This window comes from Cebus imitator, unplaced genomic scaffold (assembly GCF_001604975.1).
Source record: "Cebus imitator isolate Cc_AM_T3 unplaced genomic scaffold, Cebus_imitator-1.0 Scaffold6, whole genome shotgun sequence".
In the NCBI taxonomy this organism is placed as follows: Eukaryota; Metazoa; Chordata; class Mammalia; order Primates; family Cebidae; genus Cebus; species Cebus imitator.
In genome coordinates this window covers 11,389,024-11,394,967 of record NW_016107321.1, presented here as the reverse complement: position 1 = coordinate 11,394,967, position 5,944 = coordinate 11,389,024, and the positions used below count along the sequence as shown (strand labels likewise).

General features: G+C 36.8%; 1 long non-coding RNA gene across 1 annotated transcript in view; it reads left to right on the top strand.

The window, feature by feature from the left end:
* Nucleotides 1-5,083, top strand: part of LOC108311516 — a 54,068-nt gene extending 48,985 nt beyond the window's left edge. The window contains exon 2 of the long non-coding RNA XR_001828238.2: nt 4,827-5,083. This is a non-coding gene — a long non-coding RNA (uncharacterized LOC108311516). The remainder of the gene's footprint in view (nt 1-4,826) is intronic.
* The last annotated feature ends 861 nt before the right edge of the window (nt 5,084-5,944 follow it).

Sequence of the window (5,944 nt, the reverse complement as noted above, 5' to 3'; positions counted from 1 at the left end):
GTCAATTCCACTGTTGAAACTTGTGCATGCTTCTTGAAGTTCTCGTGTTGTGTTTTTCAGCTCCATCAATTCACTTATATTCCTCTGTATGTTGTTTATTCTTGGTAGCATTTCATCAAAGCATTTCTCTATTTCTATTGATGTTTCAGCCTCAGGTCCCTTGGACAGAGGCCCAGTAGGGAAATAGGCCCCATCTTTACTGGACCTGTGCTGTTGAAGGAGGCACATCTAGGTCTTAGGTCAATATGTGGACCTGTGCAATTCACCTTTCTCAGTTTTTGAAGAGTGTGGCCTTCTCCCTGACTTGAGTGCAGGGCACAGATCCTCCATATGCAATCCTGAGCCATGGTCCACAGCCCTGGGGTGCCAGGACATGCTTGCAGATTTCTCCTTTAGACTCTTGGGACTGGGTCCCAGGTGCACTATAGGATCTGAAGGGCTCCCAGGTTTCTGGAATGCACTTAGGTGATATGAAGTACTAAGGATGGGCAATGGAGCTATGTGTGTACAGCCTTCTACAGGGTGGTCAGGCAGGAGTCCTGAGAGTGACTGTCAGGCAGGTGGCCTGTTGGACAAATGTAGTCCCACAGGAAAGGTGGCCCTGCTTTCTTTCCAATAGTTAGCTAGGACCAGAGCCTGTCAAAGGGAGATAGGCAGCCCTTGGTGGGTTAGGCTCTACCAAAGCTGTCCTTAGCACAAAATTTCCTGGGGCCATGCTTGTGGCAGCTCTGCCTCTATCTAATCTCTGGGGACAGCCACCTATCAGCTCAAATGTCTGTGGCAGGTGTGAGGTCCCCAGTCTCCAAGTCCCTTCACTTACCCCTTCCTCAGACACACTTTGAGGCCAAGAACCAGCCCTAGCATTCAGTTACCCCACACGGAGTTTCCAGCTTCCTCCCTCTTCAGCTTCAGTGTTTGCATCTTTTCTATATCAACATTCGGCATCTTTTTTTACAAAGATCTGCTCAAATTATGTTAATTTAGTCAAAATCGCAGCCTCTCTCCATGGGAGGAGCACTTCCCAGCTGCATTGAGTTGGCCATCTTAAGACAGTTGATGTATAATTTGTAAATATTTAATAGAAACTTTAATTTTTAATTTTTTTTTTTCTTTTTGAGACGGAGTTTGCCTCTTGTTACCCAGGCTGGAGTGCAATGGCACGATCTCGGCTCACTGCAACCTCCGCCTCCTGGGTTCAGGCAATTCTCCTGCCTCAGCCTCCTGAGTAGCTGGGATTCCAGGCATGCGCCACCATGCCCAGCTGATTATTTTGTATTTTTAGTAGAGACCGGGTTTCACCATTGTTGACCAGGATGGTCTCGATCTCTTGACCTCGTGATTCACCCGCCTCGGCCTCCCAAAGTGCTGGGATTACAGGCGTGAGCCACCGCGCCTGGCCTAAAATATTTGAAAAATTAATCTTACATTATCACACTGCTCATTATTAATTGTCAACTTCCATGAGTTTAATCATTAACTTAACTGTCTGAACTATGTATTATTCAAATGAAAACAAGTGACATAATTATTTGGAATAATTGTTTATAAACATGGACAACACAATATTTCTGTACTATTAAATCACTAATATTTGGGCAGCACTTAGCAAGTTAGGTAACTGACTTGATAGTTTGTAAGATTAATCTCACTGGCACTTCTTCTAGTCCAGATATTATTTTCTCCAATAAACAATCATTGTTTATAAAATCGCTGTCAAGAAAAGATTAAAATAGTTAGATTTAATAAACTAAAAGAAGTGGAAGGTTTGTTATTAATTGAAAGAGGTCAGAGATATGAGCTCAATACAAGATGAGTATACATCTTAAAGTGAAAGAATGATGGAAAAGAAAGAAGTTGAATACCTCAATACTTTTCATCAAGAAAAATATAGGAAAAAACATTTGTCTATATTTTTATAAAGGCAAACTGTATATATGTAATAATTAAAGTGAAGATGTAGAAGATAGGCAACACAGCTTTATTAATCTACAGCTGCTTTTTATTGACTGTCCAACATCCTTGATGAAGATTAGATTTCATCACCCACTGTCTCCTCAGGGCCCACCTGGGAGGTGGTGGGTTTTGACAGTAGAAAAACACAGATGAACTTTATTATTCACAGTTGGTTTTCTATACGAATTTCTGTGAATAAAGTTTTCTAATACTAAAGTTTTAATAATAAAATTGAGATTTTTTTCCCTATTGCCATTATTTTTTTCTCTTGTTTTTATACAAGTAAATTATTTTACAGCTTCTTTTAATACTGTCAACCTATAGAAAATTGTCAGAATTTTGTTATATTTCCTTACAAGTTCCACTGAGTTAGAACTCCACTTTTTATGACACATATATATAATTTACCATCGTCCATTGATCCATTTATTGATCTGTATACTGGTATCACAACAGTTTGATAATTTTAACTTCAAAATATGCCTTCATATCTGATAAGGCAATTAACAACTAACCCTTTGTTAGTTAAGGTACAACCAGGGATGAAGAACCAAGAGATATATATGTTAAGGGATTTATTTCAAGGAATTGATTCATGTTATTATTCAGGCTGGGTAGGCAGGTCTGAAACATATAAAGCAACCTATTAGGAAGAACAGGATGGCAATCTTAACCTGTTACCATTCATGGTGAGAATAACTTCATCAGGAAGCCAAGGCTGTGTTCTGAAAGCCTTTCAACTAATCAAATTATCTAGAACCACTCAGATTATCTAGAATTGCTTATCTGGGATAATCTCCCTTAGGTAAAGTGAATTATGTACTTTCATCTCCTCAAAAAAATACCTTTACCTCATTGAATAGATTAATGTTTGAATAAATGACGGGGGACTATAGTTTAAACAAGTTGGCATAAGGAAAGGTAATCACAACTCTCGTTACTTTTCTTTTCAATACTATGTACTAGCCTCTGCCTTATGCCAAATAAAATATCAAAGTTGCTGAAATAATATAAAATGTTATAAAATTAGTGTTTATTATTGTTAAAATAGCTATATCTTTTGCATACGGAACAGAAAAGAGTCATTATAAAATGCAAGACACTTTAAGCAAATAGAAATTGAATGACAGTTACAATGAAACAAGTTAAAATCATTTTGTTACTAAATTAATTCTGAAAGTGTTTGTAAGTTTGTCTGCCAAATTGAAGGTCAAAGAATTTTAATAGAATTGCCTATTCATTAACACTGTTTTGGAAAGCTTCTAATGCATCAGCTATCTCTTGAGTACAAAACAGTGTGACAAGATAAAAATTTTATACCTAAACTGTATCAGTTAATTAGATATTAAGAATTCTTATCAAGTACTAATCTTTTTTTAAATTGGGAAACAGTAGGTTATTCTCAATTTTTCTAAGAAAAGGAGCACTGTTGATCATTTTATAAATTAATGCAACTGCAAAGATTGTTTTATATATGTGTGGGTATATATATGATGTTTTATATGCATGTATGTAAAAACATATCTCATATATACATACATATATATAAAACAATACCAAATCATCTCTTGGTATTCACAGGACATTGGTTTCAGGAGCTCCCTGGATACCAAAATCTGTGGATGCTCAAGTCCCTTATAGAAAATGGCATAGTATTTGCATACATCCTACGCACATCCTTCTGTATACTTTAAATTATCTCTAGATTACTTATAATACCTAATATAATTTAAATGTGATGTAAATAGTTGTTATACTGTATTATTTAGGAAATAATGACAAGAAAAAATCTGTACGTGGTATTATAGATGCAACCATTCCAACCATTCATTAAAAAAAAAATTTTTTTTTTGATCGGCCGGGTGCAGTGGCTCAGGCCTGTAATCCCAGCACTTTGGGAGGCTGAGGTGGGCAGATCACGAAGTCAAGAGATCGAGACCATCCTGACCAACATGATGAAACCCTGTCTCTACTAAAAATACAAAAATTAGCTGGGTGTGGTGGTGTACACCTGTTGTCCCAGCTACTCGGGAGGCTGAGACAGGAGAATTGCTTGAACCCGGGAGGTAGAGGTTGCAGTGAGCCAAGATCACGACAGTGCTCCAGCCTGGCACCTGGTGACAAAGCAAGACTGTGTCTCAAAAAAAAATTTTTTTTGATCTGTGATTTGTTGAATCCATGGATGTGGAACCCAAAGATATGGAAGGATGATTACAGATGTTCAACTACGTGTGTGTGTGTGTGTGTGTGTGTGTGCGCGCGCGCATGCGCGCGCACGCGCACACTGTGGATATGTATGTGTGTGGAGGTTTTTATTACATATATAGTTATACACCCGCCATTGCTGATTTGTTTTGCATTTTAATCATGAGATTTCAAACAATAATATTAATTTTAACGTGGGCATGTCATAAGTGTTTAATTAATGGGATTTAAAATTCTGATATCCAAGGCTCAGCACTACATTTGTTAGCTTGGTTTATTTGCTGCCCTAAAGTAATGATTATGGTTCACACCAAGAATAATCAATTGGTATCTGCTGGTAATAATGACTCCTAGACATATTTTGTTTTGCCGTGTTGTTTGGCTTAGCCCAGTATTTTAGAATGCAGTGTAATTAAGGTCACAATACCAGGATCTTATTATCATGTACACATTACACTTCTCATGTTTTATGATCATTGTATTTCCTCTACCAGCATTTAAGTTTCTGAACTCTTTTCTAAAAGTAAAGCACAATGTTCCTTATTAATAAAAATAATGGGAAAATAACCATTACATGTGCTTTTACGATGTAACAAATACTCTTCTAAATGATTTCATGTGTGAATTAAAACTCTCTGAGTAAGTACAGTTATTATGTCTGCTTTCAGATAAGGAACGGGATGCAGAGCAAGTTTAAATAACTTGCAGAAGGACACACAGTTTGGAAGTGAAGAAGCTCAAATTCAAGGACTGGCAGTCTGCATCCAGGGTTGATCATCTTAAATACCGCACTGAACTGGTTGCTCCCAAAGACTAAACAGTATTTTTTATAACAGGATATCCATTTGTAGGTCAATAAATAGTTTCTAATTCTTCTTAAAATAAAATACAATGAACCGAATAAAATTTAATATATCAGAGTAAATTTTACATGGAAGAGTACGTATTATTTTCTTTCAGCTATGCAAGTCCACTTATATGAGATACTAACAGAAATGGAAGGTATAATAGTGAGCTGGGAGAAGAGGGGCAGGGGAGGGGAATAGAAAGGTTTGATTTTGCAGGATGAAAATGTTCTAGAGATTGGTTAAACAATGATGTGCGTATACTTAATATTCCTGAATTATACACTTAACATTCCTTTACTTGGAGATCTCCAGTAGTAGCTTTTTATCTCAGGATGAAATACATTAGTTCTCAACAACAGTCTTAAAGGGCCTGTTGAGTTTTTGAGTCTCAGTTTCATGTCACTCTCTCCTACCTTATTCTGCTCCAATCACACTGACTTCCATGTTGTTTTCTGATCATTTCAGATACTTTTCTGGTTCAATGCATTGACACTTGTTCCCCTTTCACCTACCCATACATGAGCCCCAAGTTTATTTAGGAACCCAGAAGACTGGGGGAAAAAAGAACAGCAACAATATCAAATTAGGAATTGTAAATTATAGATTCTACCAGAAAGCCAACATATTAGTCCTCTGTGAAATGCAAGGCTTTGTATATTGTGTATTTATATTATTCTGGTCATACCTAGCTGCAAAGGAGATTGGGATAGGCACTTCTTATTCTAAGCAACCATGTGCTACACAAAGGGCTGGAAAAAAAATAAAAGAACAGGTACTGAGTGATGATAGCTAGCTTTCAATGTCACTGCCATACAATATTGAAGGTGATGTCCCAGTATGTCATGCTTACAAAAATTTTATCTCATATGCTTAATTATCACCTACTACATCCAGAGAGTGATATATCCTACATATAAAAAACAAAACAAAAAAAAAAA